General features: G+C 59.2%; 1 long non-coding RNA gene across 2 annotated transcripts in view; it reads right to left on the bottom strand.

The window, feature by feature from the left end:
* Positions 1–20,765, bottom strand: part of LOC123383571 — a 182,717-nt gene that overhangs the window by 70,514 nt on the left and 91,438 nt on the right. The gene's annotated exons all lie outside the window — the stretch shown is intronic.

Genomic DNA, 20,765 nt, shown 5'->3' with positions numbered 1-20,765 from the left:
CCCCCTCCCCATCAGAGGGTGCAACTCTGCCACCAGGGACGGGGCGGGGCGCGGCGGGGCTGGGCAGGGCAGGAGAGCAGGTGTGGAGGGGGGGAGGCAGGAGGCCTGTGTTCACCTGCTGCTTCCACTCTCAATCCCTTCAACACCGTCCCCTGCTGGCCTCCAGCAACTCAGGCCCACCACCCCGACTCTCCCTGGAATGTTTCTCTGGACTCTCAGCTCCCTTGTACTTCATTTTCACAGGCAGGAATGATTCCTCCTGCTCACTGCTGCCACTTCCCTGACCCTGCCTTGACACTTTCCCACAACCGCAGGTCCACGCTTTCCTGCCTTCCTTCGTTAGTTCGTTCCTTCCTTCGTAGGATCCCACCTCCACCCGCCAACCACCAACCCAGTCAGACCTCCATGGGCACTCAGGGTGCCCCACCCTCTCGACCTGAGACACTCCCCACCGCCTGGGCCTAATCCCCTACTCGATCTGGGGCCCTCCTCCTCCAGGGAACCGGGGTCCAACCCAGAAAGCCCACTCCTCAGGCCTCCAGACCGCAGCCGCAAGGGAGCCCAAGAAGAAGCCCGGAGCACCAGGGAGGGAGGGAGGTGCTCATGGAAGGGGAAGACAGAGAGGGACAGGGGGGAAGGCCACGGGCGACCTTGTCGCTAGGGTCCCTACCTTGGCAGCACCGCGACCGAGGCAGGTCCTGGAGGGAGGCTGTGGGTCTCAGCGGCTCCACCTTTAGGCTTCTCCCAGATGGTCTTTGGGGGGCGCCGGGGGGGCATCGCATCGCGCTCTGCCCCAGCCAGTGCTGGCACTCCACCAGCGCGGCCAAACCCCGAGGCGCCCGGGAAGCGCGTCCCGCTCCCAGGCCTCTGGCTCCAAAAGCAGCAGGAGCAGCAGGGCCGCCACCCTCCGAGGCTGGAGGCTCGTGGCTCCCAGTCTTCTCCACGCGGGGCCCCGCCTGCGCTCCCGCCAGCGCTCCCGCGAGCACTACCGCTACCCCTACCGCCAATGCCATGGCTACCGGGTCGCAGGAGCCAGGCAGCAGCATGTCCCCGGTCGGGGGCTGAGGTGGGCGTCAGTCCCTGGCTGGCCCAGACACTTGGGGGCTTGGGGCGGCAGGCGGGCTGGGAGCCAGGACTCACAGCGCCGCTGCAGCCTCAGCTGTGTCCCTCACCGGGCTCCGGCCCTGGCCCACGCGCATGCGCGCACTCGTGCGCATGCGCACACTCGTGCGCGCGCTCCCGCACACCTGCTAGGGCCCAGGACCCAAGCCGCCCATCCCCCCACCCCCACCCCCACCCCCACCCCTACCCCCCCGCAGGGGGCACAGCTCCTGGGCGCCACGGTCTGCACCACCGCACCTCCCTGTGCCCACCAGATGCTCTGACCCACTGCCCGCCAGCCTGACAGCCGGGAGCCAGGCAGAGGGCTCCAGAGACCAGGCCAGTGGGACAGGGACTGGCAGGTGTCTCCTCCCAAGGTGGACACCTCCCTGTCACCCCTCAAGAGACCCAGGAACCTTTTGCATAGCTGGTTTCCCAGGGAGGTGGCTGGACGTGAACCCAGTGATCCCTCTTGCATCCTAGGCCTCTGTGTTTCTTCTTCACTCTGCCTCACATTCCCGCCAACCGGGGACATCTACAGCCGTGCACCCTCCTCGCTCGTGACCCGTGACCGCAAGGGCAGCCCTAAGGGACAGGGAGACACACTGGGCACACGAGACTCCTTCCACCTCCCTTCTCCTGGAAAGGCCGGTGCTTTTCAGCTCTGCATGCCCTTCCCATGGCCCTACCTGGACTGCACCACCAGCGGTCCCACCCTCAAGTCCACCCTGCCACCGCTGACTGTGGCACGTCCTTCAACTCTGTGGAACCGCCTGTCCACCTCCACTACCTCCCAACCCCCATGTTTTCTTCACACGGTGCCACAGATCCCAAATCCTCTGTGCCATTTTTCTTTCCTTGGGTTTCAATTGCTTCTCAACGTTTCTTTCTTTTGGAGAGAGAGAGAGAGAGAGAGAGAGAGAGAGAGAGAGAGAGAGAGAGAGAGAGAAAGAGAGAGGCCATCACCCATGCGATTGTGCAGCAAGCATCGACTGAACGCGCAAGGCGTACCCGACCCTGCTCTGGAGGGCCAGTGTGCAGAGGTGGGCAAGGAAACGTATGCCTGAGGATTCAAGGGGAGCCACTGGACTACCGTCCAGGGTGAGGAGGAGTAGAGAGACCAAGCAGTCGAGGCTTTCTACGAAAGGAGCATCAAGGGCACGAACCTACGCAGCCCTGGAAGGAGAGCAGGGAGTCACGGACATATGGATCATCGAAGGCCAGTCCCAATGGGCAGCCTTCATCACGTGTCCTCACCTGAGGACTTGCAAAGAGGCACCCCCAGACTGGACCTGGTAGAAACAGGACTTACAGCCAAAGCACAACACTGGTCTGTGGACTTCATGGTCATGGGAAGGACACCATCCCACAAGCCCCACCAAGGGACTCTGGACTCTGGTGACCTGCACTTACTGTGTACCAACAGGACCTGTCAGGACTCTTTCAAGTGCACAAGGGAAGAGAAAACTAAGCCGCAAACCTAGGAGACTAGAGATGCAAAACCCTTCTCCCCCCAGGGGCAACGTCAATGATCGCATGCTATACAAATGCAAATGCCCTCTGCTAGCATTAGAAAGGTCACCAGTTTTCGGCCTCCTTTATCGGTCTCATACCACAAGTGCACTAGGGTTCCATTGGCTCCATAGGGACCATTTGCCTGCATTCTCCGTGGGAGCAGCTTCCTGTCCTACCAGAACCCTCACGTGTGTCTCCCTGTCATGGCACGTACTGATACATACGAGGACGACGTTTCCCGTTCATTTTGAACATTGTGCTGATGCCTCCCTCCTGGCTCTGCGTCTCCACTGAGAAGACCATTTGGCTCAGTTTACATGGGGTTTGTGTGTGTGTGTGTGTGTGTGTGTGTGTGTGTGTGTGTGTGTATGTGTTTCTGCGTGCGTCTGTGTGTGTGTGCGCGCGCGCGCGAGTGTGTATGCATATACATATATATACACATACACGAATGTGTGTACGTATATGTAGACACGTATGTGTATGTACACAGGTATCCATACGGACACACAGGTAGCTAGATCTAGATATAAACGTAGCTGTTCTTTCTTTTGAAAAGACACACTGCAAACTCTGTGGGCCGCCTGGATGACTCAGCTGGGTAACGGTCCGACTTCGGGTCACGTCAGGCTCTCAGGGTTCCTGAGCTGAGTCGCGCCTAGTGCTCCGGGCTGACAGCTCAGAGCCTGGAACCTGATTCCCTTCTGGGTTTCCTCTCTCTCTCCCTGCCCCTCCCTCGCTTGTGCTCTCTCTGTCTCTCTCGCTTTCTCTCAGACGTGAACATTAAAAAAGAAACAAAAGCGTGTGGCTCTGGATCTCGGCTCACGTCACGATCTCACAGTTGGTGAGGCTGAGCCTCCACAAGGAGCCCCACCTCAAGGTGGGCGCCAACGATGCGGAGCCCGCTGGCCCTCCTCTCTCTCGCCCTCCCTGTCTGCCCTATCCCTGCTCACAGGCACACGTGCGTGCGTCCACTCTCTCTCCGTCTCTCAGAATGAATGAAAGAAACAAAGAACCTCAAATGATAACACTAAAGGAACACCGTCGAGTTCATGACTACAGCGAATGAATGGCTGTGCCCGTGGCCAGCACCTGCCCTGGGGAACGTTCTATTTCCTATTTGTTCATGTTTCTTCACTCTGGAGACACAGGGAGCCAGAGAGCAAGCCGGCAAGCCAGGGACCGCCAGTGGGGGAGGGGCAGAGAAGCAGAGAGAGACACACACAGAATCTGAAAACAGGCCCCAGGGCCTGAGCTGTGGGCACAGAGCCCAGCGCGGGGCTGGAACTCAGGAACCGCGAGGGCGGGACCTGAGCCCAAGTCGGAAGCTCAACCCACTGAACCACCCAGGCGCCCGGGGAAGGTTCCATTCAGGAGGCCACTCCATCCATCCCCGCCCATTTCCGCAAGGTCAGAGCCCTTACGACACACACCACCAGGAAGGATGCTCTACAACTGTCCACAACCTGCCCTCTGTCTTCCAAAGAGGCTGCCCTGACGATATGTAGCAAAGCGGGCGCTCTGATCCAAAGGCCCACGGATAAAGGTCATGCCTGCCTACCCTTAGGGCCTGATGACTCCCCAGGTTCCCCTTGCAGCGCACTCTGTCCCATGGGAAACGTCGTGGCTTTGGGTTCCAAGGTGCCCTGCAGCTGAGCGCAGGCCACCGGGCACGACCTCACCGCAGCTGCCTACCAGGAGACAGCTTCGCACCCTTCACCCTTCCTGCAGGCCCTGTGCTCAGGGTCTCGGACCAGCCGGGGCGCAGGACACAAGCAGAGAACGTCAGCATTTGAGGACGCAGACACGGCCTTGGGGTTCCCCTCCTCGGGGACCACGTTCACCACCTGGACGCCTGCGACGTTGGCAACTGGCACACAGGGCGACGGGGAGTGTGGACCGCATGAAATGAGGGCCCTCGGCCGCTTCTCCTGCAATTCAGAGGGGGAACTCGCAAAGGTCACCTCAGTCACCAGCTCCCAAGAAGCCTCCCTGCGGAAGGGATGGTGCCATCCACAGCCTGTTCCTCCTTCCAGCCCTGCCTGGGTTTCAGGGGGAGCACAGCACCGGGGGGCGGGGGGGGGCCGGGGCGGGGGTCCTAGGAAGGTCCCGCTGACCCATGCCCCCCGCTGTGCCGCCACCCTCACTAAGAGCCCCGCGTGTCACTCTCCAAAGTGTCTCACGCTGGATGTGAAATGATAGGGTTCCCCGCAGAGGGCGTGACTCAGGCCCCAGAGCCTATTTGGCTGGATTCCCCGTTTGAGGGCACACGCACGTCTCCAAGCCCACCTGTGCTCGCAGGACACGCACGCTAGGTGCAAATGCTTTCCCTGCCTCTCCACAGGCAGCAGTGGGAAAGCCAGCGGTGCAGCACGCTCATGTGGAGCCCCACTGCCTGGCTTCATGGCTCGAGTCCTCCCCCTTCACAGCAGTGACCCCCGGCACACATTCTTTCACATCTTCCCTTGGAAATACGAACGGGGACCAGAGTCCTTGCCGAGGTACTCTGTGTCGTCGGCATAGATCTCTCAAGTGCTCAGAACAGTGCCTGGAACAGGCTAAGCGCTCTACCAAGGTGGGATAAGACCAAGGAGAAAACAAACACGCATAGGCAGTCCCCTCCCTCGTGGCCAGCACCTAGGCAACTGCTGGGGCTGGTGAGGCAGGGGAGGGATCCCTTCCTTCCCCGGACGGCGTCCGGCTCCCCCTCCCTCCTCAGGACTTCCCGCTGGCAGCAAGAAAACCTCCCTGCCTGATGCTGGGTGGTGCCCGCTAGGAACCCAGTGCCTCAGGGAGAGGCCCTCGCACATCTCCCCGGATACTTGGACGGGCTTCAGGTCAACAGACTCTGCCTCCTCACCTATATGGCAACAGGGACTGCACACCCGTGGAGCCGCTTCAGGACTTGCAAAGCATCAAAGGTGTTCGGACCACAACCAACTTTCGACGACACGCACGGCGACTACTTTACCAAGGAAACCTCTCACGTGGCGAGCTCATGGATCAATATCCATGCGATGACTCAGGCAGAATAATCACGGTAATCGTGAAGGTAATGATACTCAAGGTCACCATAATCTCCTTCATTCCGGAGAGACACAACTCACCCCTCGGGGACCCAACAGACGCTTAGGAGCCTGAGCTGCTCCAAGTGGCCTACACCACACCATCTTCCTGAAAACATAAAGCACCAGTCAGCTCGACATGGAAGTGTGGGAAAGCCTCTGCTCTTAGGCCTTTGCTTTCAGTGAGGTCAAGGTGCTGCCTTCAGGATGGTTTCAGCCTTTGAGACAGCATTGGAACTCTCTAGTGAACAGAGATATTCCCATGCAACAAAACGCATTCCTTGCAAAGAACTGGGTCCCTGACGCGGTCCGGACTCCACACGGGCCACAGCACCACACTCACGCACACACACTCCCCCCCCCCCCCAACAACCGGGGAGAGGTACAACCCATGCAATGAAAGACCGTTTGCTCAAGACCTCATTTCCAAAGGAGGCTGAGAGAGGAGCACTGCCTGCTCCAGTACACACGCACTGGTTTCTAGGGACCCGGTGGGCTCCGAGTCACTGCTCCCTCGTGCTGCCTGGGGAGTCCCGGAGGAGATGTGATTGCCAAGGACTGAAACTCTTGAAACACGGAAGGAATGCAAGACAGGAGGCGCTCCACGCAAACGGGAAGCACCACGCCCCACCGATAGGAACAACAAAACCCACAAGTCTGCCTTGGACAAGGAGCTTTTCCATCCACCTTCCTCGCCAGAGTGCGAAGAAGACGTTCCCACCCAACATGTCCCAAAGAGATGACTGTGGACGCCATCCACAACACCCAGTTCTCTTCAGCACACATCTCCAAGGAGGAAAGAGTCTGCACCACCCTCTAAAACACAGAAGCGCCACTTATTCCTGCCTCCCTGGCTCCCAGTTCACTGATGGAATGCACATGGCCTTCAGAAAGGAAGAGCTCAACAGGGAGTTGCACTTGCCCTAATCCAGACTCCTACCCCCTAGTCCCATTGACTCCCACGATGATAGAGGACCCCCTTTCGCCACAAGCGGGGTGAGATCTCCCCCTCCCCATCAGAGGGTGCAACTCTGCCACCAGGGACGGGGCGGGGCGCGGCGGGGCTGGGCAGGGCAGGAGAGCAGGTGTGGAGGGGGGGAGGCAGGAGGCCTGTGTTCACCTGCTGCTTCCACTCTCAATCCCTTCAACACCGTCCCCTGCTGGCCTCCAGCAACTCAGGCCCACCACCCCGACTCTCCCTGGAATGTTTCTCTGGACTCTCAGCTCCCTTGTACTTCATTTTCACAGGCAGGAATGATTCCTCCTGCTCACTGCTGCCACTTCCCTGACCCTGCCTTGACACTTTCCCACAACCGCAGGTCCACGCTTTCCTGCCTTCCTTCGTTAGTTCGTTCCTTCCTTCGTAGGATCCCACCTCCACCCGCCAACCACCAACCCAGTCAGACCTCCATGGGCACTCAGGGTGCCCCACCCTCTCGACCTGAGACACTCCCCACCGCCTGGGCCTAATCCCCTACTCGATCTGGGGCCCTCCTCCTCCAGGGAACCGGGGTCCAACCCAGAAAGCCCACTCCTCAGGCCTCCAGACCGCAGCCGCAAGGGAGCCCAAGAAGAAGCCCGGAGCACCAGGGAGGGAGGGAGGTGCTCATGGAAGGGGAAGACAGAGAGGGACAGGGGGGAAGGCCACGGGCGACCTTGTCGCTAGGGTCCCTACCTTGGCAGCACCGCGACCGAGGCAGGTCCTGGAGGGAGGCTGTGGGTCTCAGCGGCTCCACCTTTAGGCTTCTCCCAGATGGTCTTTGGGGGGCGCCGGGGGGGCATCGCATCGCGCTCTGCCCCAGCCAGTGCTGGCACTCCACCAGCGCGGCCAAACCCCGAGGCGCCCGGGAAGCGCGTCCCGCTCCCAGGCCTCTGGCTCCAAAAGCAGCAGGAGCAGCAGGGCCGCCACCCTCCGAGGCTGGAGGCTCCTGGCTCCCAGTCTTCTCCACGCGGGGCCCCGCCTGCGCTCCCGCCAGCGCTCCCGCGAGCACTACCGCTACCCCTACCGCCAATGCCATGGCTACCGGGTCGCAGGAGCCAGGCAGCAGCATGTCCCCGGTCGGGGGCTGAGGTGGGCGTCAGTCCCTGGCTGGCCCAGACACTTGGGGGCTTGGGGCGGCAGGCGGGCTGGGAGCCAGGACTCACAGCGCCGCTGCAGCCTCAGCTGTGTCCCTCACCGGGCTCCGGCCCTGGCCCACGCGCATGCGCGCACTCGTGCGCATGCGCACACTCGTGCGCGCGCTCCCGCACACCTGCTAGGGCCCAGGACCCAAGCCGCCCATCCCCCCACCCCCACCCCCACCCCCACCCCTACCCCCCCGCAGGGGGCACAGCTCCTGGGCGCCACGGTCTGCACCACCGCACCTCCCTGTGCCCACCAGATGCTCTGACCCACTGCCCGCCAGCCTGACAGCCGGGAGCCAGGCAGAGGGCTCCAGAGACCAGGCCAGTGGGACAGGGACTGGCAGGTGTCTCCTCCCAAGGTGGACACCTCCCTGTCACCCCTCAAGAGACCCAGGAACCTTTTGCATAGCTGGTTTCCCAGGGAGGTGGCTGGACGTGAACCCAGTGATCCCTCTTGCATCCTAGGCCTCTGTGTTTCTTCTTCACTCTGCCTCACATTCCCGCCAACCGGGGACATCTACAGCCGTGCACCCTCCTCGCTCGTGACCCGTGACCGCAAGGGCAGCCCTAAGGGACAGGGAGACACACTGGGCACACGAGACTCCTTCCACCTCCCTTCTCCTGGAAAGGCCGGTGCTTTTCAGCTCTGCATGCCCTTCCCATGGCCCTACCTGGACTGCACCACCAGCGGTCCCACCCTCAAGTCCACCCTGCCACCGCTGACTGTGGCACGTCCTTCAACTCTGTGGAACCGCCTGTCCACCTCCACTACCTCCCAACCCCCATGTTTTCTTCACACGGTGCCACAGATCCCAAATCCTCTGTGCCATTTTTCTTTCCTTGGGTTTCAATTGCTTCTCAACGTTTCTTTCTTTTGGAGAGAGAGAGAGAGAGAGAGAGAGAGAGAGAGAGAGAGAGAGAGAGAGAAAGAGAGAGGCCATCACCCATGCGATTGTGCAGCAAGCATCGACTGAACGCGCAAGGCGTACCCGACCCTGCTCTGGAGGGCCAGTGTGCAGAGGTGGGCAAGGAAACGTATGCCTGAGGATTCAAGGGGAGCCACTGGACTACCGTCCAGGGTGAGGAGGAGTAGAGAGACCAAGCAGTCGAGGCTTTCTACGAAAGGAGCATCAAGGGCACGAACCTACGCAGCCCTGGAAGGAGAGCAGGGAGTCACGGACATATGGATCATCGAAGGCCAGTCCCAATGGGCAGCCTTCATCACGTGTCCTCACCTGAGGACTTGCAAAGAGGCACCCCCAGACTGGACCTGGTAGAAACAGGACTTACAGCCAAAGCACAACACTGGTCTGTGGACTTCATGGTCATGGGAAGGACACCATCCCACAAGCCCCACCAAGGGACTCTGGACTCTGGTGACCTGCACTTACTGTGTACCAACAGGACCTGTCAGGACTCTTTCAAGTGCACAAGGGAAGAGAAAACTAAGCCGCAAACCTAGGAGACTAGAGATGCAAAACCCTTCTCCCCCCAGGGGCAACGTCAATGATCGCATGCTATACAAATGCAAATGCCCTCTGCTAGCATTAGAAAGGTCACCAGTTTTCGGCCTCCTTTATCGGTCTCATACCACAAGTGCACTAGGGTTCCATTGGCTCCATAGGGACCATTTGCCTGCATTCTCCGTGGGAGCAGCTTCCTGTCCTACCAGAACCCTCACGTGTGTCTCCCTGTCATGGCACGTACTGATACATACGAGGACGACGTTTCCCGTTCATTTTGAACATTGTGCTGATGCCTCCCTCCTGGCTCTGCGTCTCCACTGAGAAGACCATTTGGCTCAGTTTACATGGGGTTTGTGTGTGTGTGTGTGTGTGTGTGTGTGTGTGTGTGTGTGTATGTGTTTCTGCGTGCGTCTGTGTGTGTGTGCGCGCGCGCGCGAGTGTGTATGCATATACATATATATACACATACACGAATGTGTGTACGTATATGTAGACACGTATGTGTATGTACACAGGTATCCATACGGACACACAGGTAGCTAGATCTAGATATAAACGTAGCTGTTCTTTCTTTTGAAAAGACACACTGCAAACTCTGTGGGCCGCCTGGATGACTCAGCTGGGTAACGGTCCGACTTCGGGTCACGTCAGGCTCTCAGGGTTCCTGAGCTGAGTCGCGCCTAGTGCTCCGGGCTGACAGCTCAGAGCCTGGAACCTGATTCCCTTCTGGGTTTCCTCTCTCTCTCCCTGCCCCTCCCTCGCTTGTGCTCTCTCTGTCTCTCTCGCTTTCTCTCAGACGTGAACATTAAAAAAGAAACAAAAGCGTGTGGCTCTGGATCTCGGCTCACGTCACGATCTCACAGTTTGTGAGGCTGAGCCTCCACAAGGAGCCCCACCTCAAGGTGGGCGCCAACGATGCGGAGCCCGCTGGCCCTCCTCTCTCTCGCCCTCCCTGTCTGCCCTATCCCTGCTCACAGGCACACGTGCGTGCGTCCACTCTCTCTCCGTCTCTCAGAATGAATGAAAGAAACAAAGAACCTCAAATGATAACACTAAAGGAACACCGTCGAGTTCATGACTACAGCGAATGAATGGCTGTGCCCGTGGCCAGCACCTGCCCTGGGGAACGTTCTATTTCCTATTTGTTCATGTTTCTTCACTCTGGAGACACAGGGAGCCAGAGAGCAAGCCGGCAAGCCAGGGACCGCCAGTGGGGGAGGGGCAGAGAAGCAGAGAGAGACACACACAGAATCTGAAAACAGGCCCCAGGGCCTGAGCTGTGGGCACAGAGCCCAGCGCAGGGCTGGAACTCAGGAACCGCGAGGGCGGGACCTGAGCCCAAGTCGGAAGCTCAACCCACTGAACCACCCAGGCGCCCGGGGAAGGTTCCATTCAGGAGGCCACTCCATCCATCCCCGCCCATTTCCGCAAGGTCAGAGCCCTTACGACACACACCACCAGGAAGGATGCTCTACAACTGTCCACAACCTGCCCTCTGTCTTCCAAAGAGGCTGCCCTGACGATATGTAGCAAAGCGGGCGCTCTGATCCAAAGGCCCACGGATAAAGGTCATGCCTGCCTACCCTTAGGGCCTGATGACTCCCCAGGTTCCCCTTGCAGCGCACTCTGTCCCATGGGAAACGTCGTGGCTTTGGGTTCCAAGGTGCCCTGCAGCTGAGCGCAGGCCACCGGGCACGACCTCACCGCAGCTGCCTACCAGGAGACAGCTTCGCACCCTTCACCCTTCCTGCAGGCCCTGTGCTCAGGGTCTCGGACCAGCCGGGGCGCAGGACACAAGCAGAGAACGTCAGCATTTGAGGACGCAGACACGGCCTTGGGGTTCCCCTCCTCGGGGACCACGTTCACCACCTGGACGCCTGCGACGTTGGCAACTGGCACACAGGGCGACGGGGAGTGTGGACCGCATGAAATGAGGGCCCTCGGCCGCTTCTCCTGCAATTCAGAGGGGGAACTCGCAAAGGTCACCTCAGTCACCAGCTCCCAAGAAGCCTCCCTGCGGAAGGGATGGTGCCATCCACAGCCTGTTCCTCCTTCCAGCCCTGCCTGGGTTTCAGGGGGAGCACAGCACCGGGGGGCGGGGGGGGGGCCGGGGCGGGGGTCCTAGGAAGGTCCCGCTGACCCATGCCCCCCGCTGTGCCGCCACCCTCACTAAGAGCCCCGCGTGTCACTCTCCAAAGTGTCTCACGCTGGATGTGAAATGATAGGGTTCCCCGCAGAGGGCGTGACTCAGGCCCCAGAGCCTATTTGGCTGGATTCCCCGTTTGAGGGCACACGCACGTCTCCAAGCCCACCTCTGCTCGCAGGACACGCACGCTAGGTGCAAATGCTTTCCCTGCCTCTCCACAGGCAGCAGTGGGAAAGCCAGCGGTGCAGCACGCTCATGTGGAGCCCCACTGCCTGGCTTCATGGCTCGAGTCCTCCCCCTTCACAGCAGTGACCCCCGGCACACATTCTTTCACATCTTCCCTTGGAAATACGAACGGGGACCAGAGTCCTTGCCGAGGTACTCTGTGTCGTCGGCATAGATCTCTCAAGTGCTCAGAACAGTGCCTGGAACAGGCTAAGCGCTCTACCAAGGTGGGATAAGACCAAGGAGAAAACAAACACGCATAGGCAGTCCCCTCCCTCGTGGCCAGCACCTAGGCAACTGCTGGGGCTGGTGAGGCAGGGGAGGGATCCCTTCCTTCCCCGGACGGCGTCCGGCTCCCCCTCCCTCCTCAGGACTTCCCGCTGGCAGCAAGAAAACCTCCCTGCCTGATGCTGGGTGGTGCCCGCTAGGAACCCAGTGCCTCAGGGAGAGGCCCTCGCACATCTCCCCGGATACTTGGACGGGCTTCAGGTCAACAGACTCTGCCTCCTCACCTATATGGCAACAGGGACTGCACACCCGTGGAGCCGCTTCAGGACTTGCAAAGCATCAAAGGTGTTCGGACCACAACCAACTTTCGACGACACGCACGGCGACTACTTTACCAAGGAAACCTCTCACGTGGCGAGCTCATGGATCAATATCCATGCGATGACTCAGGCAGAATAATCACGGTAATCGTGAAGGTAATGATACTCAAGGTCACCATAATCTCCTTCATTCCGGAGAGACACAACTCACCCCTCAGGGACCCAACAGACGCTTAGGAGCCTGAGCTGCTCCAAGTGGCCTACACCACACCATCTTCCTGAAAACATAAAGCACCAGTCAGCTCGACATGGAAGTGTGGGAAAGCCTCTGCTCTTAGGCCTTTGCTTTCAGTGAGGTCAAGGTGCTGCCTTCAGGATGGTTTCAGCCTTTGAGACAGCATTGGAACTCTCTAGTGAACTGAGATATTCCCATGCAACAAAACGCATTCCTTGCAAAGAACTGGGTCCCTGACGCGGTCCGGACTCCACACGGGCCACAGCACCACACTCACGCACACACACTCCCCCCCCCCCCCAACAACCGGGGAGAGGTACAACCCATGCAATGAAAGACCGTTTGCTCAAGACCTCATTTCCAAAGGAGGCTGAGAGAGGAGCACTGCCTGCTCCAGTACACACGCACTGGTTTCTAGGGACCCGGTGGGCTCCGAGTCACTGCTCCCTCGTGCTGCCTGGGGAGTCCCGGAGGAGATGTGATTGCCAAGGACTGAAACTCTTGAAACACGGAACGAATGCAAGACAGGAGGCGCTCCACGGAAACGGGAAGCACCACGCCCCACGGATAGGAACAACAAAACCCACAAGTCTGCCTTGGACAAGGAGCTTTTCCATCCACCTTCCTCGCCAGAGTGCGAAGAAGACGTTCCCACCCAACATGTCCCAAAGAGATGACTTTGGACGCCATCCACAACACCCAGTTCTCTTCAGCACACATCTCCAAGGAGGAAAGAGTCTGCACCACCCTCTAAAACACAGAAGCGCCACTTATTCCTGCCTCCCTGGCTCCCAGTTCACTGATGGAATGCACGTTGCCTTCAGAAAGGAAGAGCTCAACAGGGAGTTGCACTTGCCCTAATCCAGACTCCTACCCCCTAGTCCCATTGACTCCCACGATGATAGAGGACCCCCTTTCGCCACAAGCGGGGTGAGATCTCCCCCTCCCCATCAGAGGGTGCAACTCTGCCACCAGGGGCGGGGCGGGGCGGGGCGCGCGCGGCGGGGCTGGGCAGGGCAGGAGAGCAGGTGTGGAGGGGGGGAGGCAGGAGGCCTGTGTTCACCTGCTGCTTCCACTCTCAATCCCTTCAACACCGTCCCCTGCTGGCCTCCAGCAACTCAGGCCCACCACCCCGACTCTCCCTGGAATGTTTCTCTGGACTCTCAGGTCCCTTGTACTTCATTTTCACAGGCAGGAATGATTCCTCCTGCTCATTGCTGCCACTTCCCTGGCCCTGCCTTGACACTTTCCCACAACCGCAGGTCCACGCTTTCCTTCCTTCCTTCGTTAGTTCGTTCCTTCCTTCGTAGGATCCCACCTCCACCCGCCAACCACCAACCCAGTCAGACCTCCATGGGCACTCAGGGTGCCCCCCCTCTCGACCTGAGACACTCCCCACCGCCTGGGCCTAATCCCCTACTCGATCTGGGGCCCTCCTCCTCCAGGGAACCGGGGTCCAACCCAGAAAGCCCACTCCTCAGGCCTCCAGACCGCAGCCGCAAGGGAGCCCAAGAAGAAGCCCGGAGCACCAGGGAGGGGGGGAGGTGCTCATGGAAGGGGAAGACAGAGAGGGGCAGGGGGGAAGGCCACGGGCGACCTTGTCGCTAGGGTCCCTACCTTGGCAGCACCGCGACCGAGGCAGGTCCTGGAGGGAGGCTGTGGGTCTCAGCGGCTCCACCTTTAGGCTTCTCCCAGATGGTCTTTGGGGGGCGCCGGGGGGGCATCGCATCGCGCTCTGCCCCAGCCAGTGCTGGCACTCCACCAGCGCGGCCAAACCCCGAGGCGCCCGGGAAGCGCGTCCCGCTCCCAGGCCTCTGGCTCCAAAAGCAGCAGGAGCAGCAGGGCCGCCACCCTCCGAGGCTGGAGGCTCGTGGCTCCCAGTCTTCTCCACGCGGGGCCCCGCCTGCGCTCCCGCCAGCGCTCCCGCGAGCACTACCGCTACCCCTACCGCCAATGCCATGGCTACCGGGTCGCAGGAGCCAGGCAGCAGCATGTCCCCGGTCGGGGGCTGAGGTGGGCGTCACTCCCTGGCTGGCCCAGACACTTGGGGGCTTGCTTGGGGCGGCAGGCGGGCTGGGAGCCAGGACTCACAGCGCCGCTGCAGCCTCAGCTGTGTCCCTCACCGGGCTCCGGCCCTGGCCCACGCGCATGCGCGCACTCGTGCGCATGCGCACACTCGTGCGCGCGCTCCCGCACACCTGCTAGGGCCCAGGACCCAAGCCGCCCATCCCCCCACCCCCACCCCCACCCCCACCCCTACCCCCCCGCAGGGGGCACAGCTCCTGGGCGCCACGGTCTGCACCACCGCACCTCCCTGTGCCCACCGGATGCTCTGACCGACTGCCCGCCAGCCTGACAGCCGGGAGCCAGGCAGAGGGCTCCAGAGACCAGGCCAGTGGGACAGGGACTGGCAGGTGTCTCCTCCCAAGGTGGACACCTCCCTGTCACCCCTCAAGAGACCCAGGAACCTTTTGCATAGCTGGTTTCCCAGGGAGGTGGCTGGACGTGAACCCAGTGATCCCTCTTGCATCCTAGGCCTCTGTGTTTCTTCTTCACTCTGCCTCACATTCCCGCCAACCGGGGACATCTACAGCCGTGCACCCTCCTCGCTCGTGACCCGTGACCGCAAGGGCAGCCCTAAGGGACAGGGAGACACACTGGGCACCCGAGACTCCTTCCACCTCCCTTCTCCTTGAAAGGCCGGTGCTTTTCAGCTCTGCATGCCCTTCCCATGGCCCTACCTGGACTGCACCACCAGCGGTCCCACCCTCAAGTCCACCCTGCCACCGCTGACTGTGGCACGTCCTTCAACTCTGTGGAACCGCCTGTCCACCTCCACTACCTCCCAACCCCCATGTTTTCTTCACACGGTGCCACAGATCCCAAATCCTCCGTGCCATTTTTCTTTCCTTGGGTTTCAATTGCTTTTCAACGTTTCTTTCTTTTGGGGAGAGAGAGACAGAGAGAGAAAGAGAGAGGCCATCACCCATGCGATTGTGCAGCAAGCATCGACTGAACGCGCAAGGCGTACCCGACCCTGCTCTGGAGGGCCAGTGTGCAGAGGTGGGCAAGGAAACGTATGCCTGAGGATTCAAGGGGAGCCACAGGACTACCGTCCAGGGTGAGGAGGAGTAGAGAGACCAAGCAGTCGAGGCTTTCTACGAAAGGAGCATCAAGGGCACGAACCTACGCAGCCCTGGAAGGAGAGCAGGGAGTCACGGACATATGGATCATCGAAGGCCAGTCCCAATGGGCAGCCTTCATCACGTGTCCTCACCTGAGGACTTGCAAAGAGGCACCCCCAGACTGGACCTGGTAGAAACAGGACTTACAGCCAAAGCACAAGACTGGTCTGTGGACTTCATGGTCATGGGAAGGACACCATCCCACAAGCCCCACCAAGGGACTCTGGACTCTGGTGACCTGGACTTACTGTGTACCATCAGGACCCGTCAGGACTCTTTCAAGTGCACAAGGGAAGACAAAACTAAGCCGCAAACCTAGGAGAATAGAGATGCAAAACCCTTCTCCCCCCAGGGGCAACGTCAATGATCGCATGCTATACAAATGCAAATGCCCTCTGCTAGCATTAGAAAGGTCACCAGTTTTCGGCCTCCTTTATCGGTCTCAAACCACAAGTGCACTAGGGTTCCATTGGCTCCATAGGGACCATTTGCCTGCATTCTCCCTGGGAGCAGCTTCCTGTCCTACCAGAACCCTCACGTGTGTCTCCCTGTCATGGCACGTACTGATACATACGACAACGACGTTTCCCTTTCATTTTGAACATTGTGCTGATGCCTCCCTCCTGGCTCTGCGTCTCCACTGAGAAGACCATTTGGCTCAGTTTACATGGGGTTTGTGTGTGTGTGTGTGTGTGTGTGTGTGTGTGCGTGTGTATGTGTTTCTGTGTGCTTCTGTGTGTGTGTGTGCGCGCGCGCGCGAGTGTGTATGTATATACATATATATACACATACACGAATGTGTGTACGTATATGTAGACACGTATGTGTATGTACACACGTATCCATACGGACACACAGGTAGCTAGATCTAGATATAAACGTAGCTGTTTTTTCTTTTGAAAAGACACACTGCAAACTCTGTGGGCCGCCTGGATGACTCAGCTGGGTAATGGTCCGACTTCGGGTCACGTCAGGCTCTCAGGGTTCCAGAGCTGAGTCGCGCCTAGTGCTCCGTGCTGACAGCTCAGAGCCTGAAACCTAATTCCCTTCTGGGTTTCCTCTCTCTCTCCCTGCCCCTCCCTCGCTTGTGCTCTCTCTGTCTCTCTCGCTTTCTCTCAGACGTGATCATTAAAAAAGAAACAAAAGCGTGTGGCTCTGGATCTCGGCTCACGTCACGATCTCACAGTTTGTGAGGCTGAGCCTCCACAAGGAGCCCCACCTCAAGGTGGGCGCCAACGATGCGGAGCCCGCTGGCCCTCCTCTCTCTCGCCCTCCCTGTCTGCCCTATCCCTGCTCACAGGCACACGTGCGTGCGTCCACTCTCTCTCCGTGTCTCAGAATGAATGAAAGAAACAAAGAACCTCAAATGATAACACTAAAGGAACACCGTCGAGTTCATGACTACAGCGAATGAATGGCTGCGCCCGTGGCCAGCACCTGCCCTGGGGAACGTTCTATTTCCTATTTGTTCATGTTCCTTCACTCTGGAGACACAGGGAGCCAGAGAGCAAGCCGGCAAGCCAGGGACCGCCAGTGGGGGAGGGGCAGAGAAGCAGAGAGAGACACACACAGAATCTGAAAACAGGCCCCAGGGCCTGAGCTGTGGGCACAGAGCCCAGCGCGGGGCTGGAACTCAGGAACCGCGAGGGCGGGACCTGAGCCCAAGTCGGAAGCTCAACCCACTGAACCACCCAGGCCCCCCGGGGAAGGTTCCATTCAGGAGGCCACTCCATCCATCCCCGCCCATTTCCACAAGGTCAGAGCCCTTACGACACACACCACCAGGAAGGATGCTCTACAACTGTCCACAACCTGCCCTCTGTCTTCCAAAGAGGCTGCCCTGATGATATGTAGCAAAGAGGGCGCTCTGATCAAAAGGCCCACGGATAAAGGTCATGCCTGCCTACCCTTAGGGCCTGATGACTCCCCAGGTTCCCCTTGCAGCGCACTCTGTCCCATGGGAAACGTCGTGGCTTTGGGTTTCAAGGTGCCCTGCAGCTGAGCGCAGGACACCGGGCACGACCTCACCGCAGCTACCTACCAGGAGACAGCTTCGCACCCTTCACCCTTCCTGCAGGCCCTGTGCTCAGGGTCTCGGACCAGCCAGGGCGCAGGACACAAGCAGAGAACGTTAGCATTTGAGGACCCAGACACGGCCTTGGGGTTCCCCTACTCGGGGACCACGTTCACCACCTGGGCGCCTGCGACGTTGGCAACTGGCACACAGGGCGACGGGGATTGTGGACCGCATGAAATGAGGGCCCTCGGCCGTTTCTCCTGCAATTCAGAGGGGAAACTCGCAAAGGTCACCTCAGTCACCAGCTCCCAAATAGCCTCCCTGCGGAAGGGATGGTGCCCTCCACAGCCTGTTCCTCCTTCCAGCCCTGCCTGGGTTTCAGGGGGAGCACAGCACCGGGGGGGGGGGCCCGGGGCGGGGGTCCTCGGAAGGTCTCGCTGACCCATGCCCCCCGCTGTGCCGCCACCCTCACCAAGAGCCCCGCGTGTCACTCTCCAAAGTGTCTCAGGCTGGATGTGAAATGATAGGGTTCCCCGCAGAGGGCGTGACTCAGGCCCCAGAGCCTATTTTCCTGGATTCCCCGTTTGAGGGCACATGCACGTCTCCAAGCCCACCTCTGCTCGCAGGACACGCAGGCTAGGTGCAAATGCTTTCCCTGCCTCTCGACAGGCAGCAGTGGGAAAGCCAGCGGTGCAGCACGCTCATGTGGAGCCCGACTGCCTGGCTTCATGCCTCGATTCCTCCCGCTTCACAGCAGTGACCCCCGGCACACATTCTTTCACATCTTCCCTTGGAAATACAAACGGGGACCTGAGTCCTTGCTGAGGTACTCTGTGTCGTCAGCACAGATCTCTCAAGTGCTCAGAACAGTGCCTGCAACAGGCTAAGCGCTCTACCAAGGTGGGATAAGACCAAGGAGAAAACAAACACGCATAGGCAGTCCCCTCCCTCATGGCCAGCACCTAGGCAACTGCTGGGGCTGGTGAGGCAGGGGAGGGATCCCTTCCTTCCCCAGACGGCGTCCGGCTCCCCCTCCCTCCTCAGGACTTCCCGCTGGCAGCAAGAAAACCTCCCTGCCTGATTCTGGGTGGTGCCGGCTAGGAACCCAGTGCCTCAGGGAGAGGCCCTGGCACATCTCCCTGGACACTTGGACGGGCTTCAGGTCAACAGACTCTGCCTCCTCACCTATATGGCAACAGGGACTGCACACCCGTGGAGCCGCTTCAGGACTTGCAAAGCATCAAAGGTGTTCGGACCACAACCAAGTTTCGAGGACACGCACGGCGGTTACTTTACCAAGGAAACCTCTCACATGGCGAGCTCACGGATCAATATCCATGCGATGACTCAGGCAGAATAATCACGGTAATCGTGAAGGTAATGATACTCAAGGTCACCATAATCTCCTTCATTCCGGAGAGACACAACTCACCCCTCGGGGACCCAACAGACGCTTAGGAGCCTGAGCTGCTCCAAGTGGCCTACACCACACCATCTTCCTGAAAACATAAAGCACCAGTCAGCTCGACATGGAAGTGTGGGAAAGCCTCTGCTCTTAGGCCTTTGCTTTCAGTGAGGTCAAGGTGCTGCCTTCAGGACGGTTTCAGCCTTTGAGACAGGATTGGATCTCTCTAGTGAACTGAGATATTCCCATGCAACAAAACGCATTCCTTGCAAAGAACTGGGTCCCTGACGCCGTCCGGACTCCACACGGGCCACAGCACCACACTCACGCACACACACCCCCCCCAACAACCGGGGAGAGGTACAACCCATGCAATGAAAGACCGTTTGCTCAAGACCTCATTTCCAAAAGAGGCTGAGAGAGGAGCACTGCCTGCTCCAGTACACACGCACTGGTTTCTAGGGACCCGGTGGGCTCCAAGTCACTTCTCCGTCGTGCTGCCTGGGGAGTCCTGGAGGAGATGTGATTGCCAAGGACTGAAACTCTTGAAACACGGAACGAATGCAAGACAGGAGGCGCTCCACGGACACGGGAAGCACCACGCCCCACGGATAGGAACAACAAAACCCACAAGTCTGCCTTGGACAAGGAGCTTTTCCATCCACCTTCCTCGCCAGAGTGAGAGGAAGACGTTCCCACCCAACATGTCCCAAAGAGATGACTTTGGACGCCATCCACAATACCCAGTTCTCTTCAGCACACATCTCCAAGGAGGAAAGAGTCTGCACCACCCTCTGAAACACAGAAGCGCCACTTATTCCTGCCTCACTGACTCCGAGTTCATTGATGGAATTCACATTGCCTTCAGAAACGAAGAGCTCAACAGGGAGTTGCACTTGCCCTAATCCAGACTCCTACCCACTAGTCCCACTGACTCGCACGATAGAGGACCCCCTTTCGCCACAAGCCGGGTGAGATCTCACCCTCCCCATCAGAGGGTGCATCTCTGCCACCAGGGGCGGGGCGGGGCGCGAGGCGGGGCTGGGCAGGGCAGGAGAGCAGGTGTGGAGGGGGGAGGCAGGAGGCCTGTGTTCACCTGCTGCTTCCACTCTCAATCCCTTCAACACCGTCCCCTGCTGGCCTCCAGCAACTCAGGCCCACCGACCTGACTCTCCCTGGAATGTTTCTCTGGAATCTCAGGTCCCTTGTACTTCATTTTCACAGGCAGGAAAGATTCTTCCTGCTCATGGCTGCCACTTCCCTGGCCCTGCCTTGACACTTTCCCACAACCGCAGGTCCACGCTTTCCTTCCTTCCTTCGTTAGTTCGTTCCTTCCTTCGTAGGATCCTACCTCCACCCGCCAACCACCAACCCAGTCAGACCTCCATGCCACTCAGGGTGGGTGTGTGTTTAGATTGGAGACTAAAGTCCTTCATGTGGTCACTGAAGAACCCAGAGTTCCTCCATTTTCTCCCTTCTCCCTCCTGAGGATATCAGGTACTTGCACAGCCAGCAGCACAAGGGGTGATAAAAGGGAAAGAGAACAAGGAAATGCACATGGGAGCATGTTATCAGCCTGGTCTAGAATGCCTAAAATATCCACCTTTTCACTCCTTCCTTCTTTTAAAGGCAAGAATTTTTAAGTAGTGATCTGTGAGAACCTATGTCCCACAAAACATAGAAAATGCATCCCTAGATATGCACCACAAAACACTGAGGGTAATTCTGAAAGGGCT

This window comes from Felis catus (assembly GCF_018350175.1).
Source record: "Felis catus isolate Fca126 chromosome A2 unlocalized genomic scaffold, F.catus_Fca126_mat1.0 chrA2_random_Un_scaffold_54, whole genome shotgun sequence".
NCBI classification, from domain to species: Eukaryota; Metazoa; Chordata; class Mammalia; order Carnivora; family Felidae; genus Felis; species Felis catus.
Note: the sequence above shows the minus strand (reverse complement) of the source record. Positions and strands in the feature narration are given on the sequence as shown.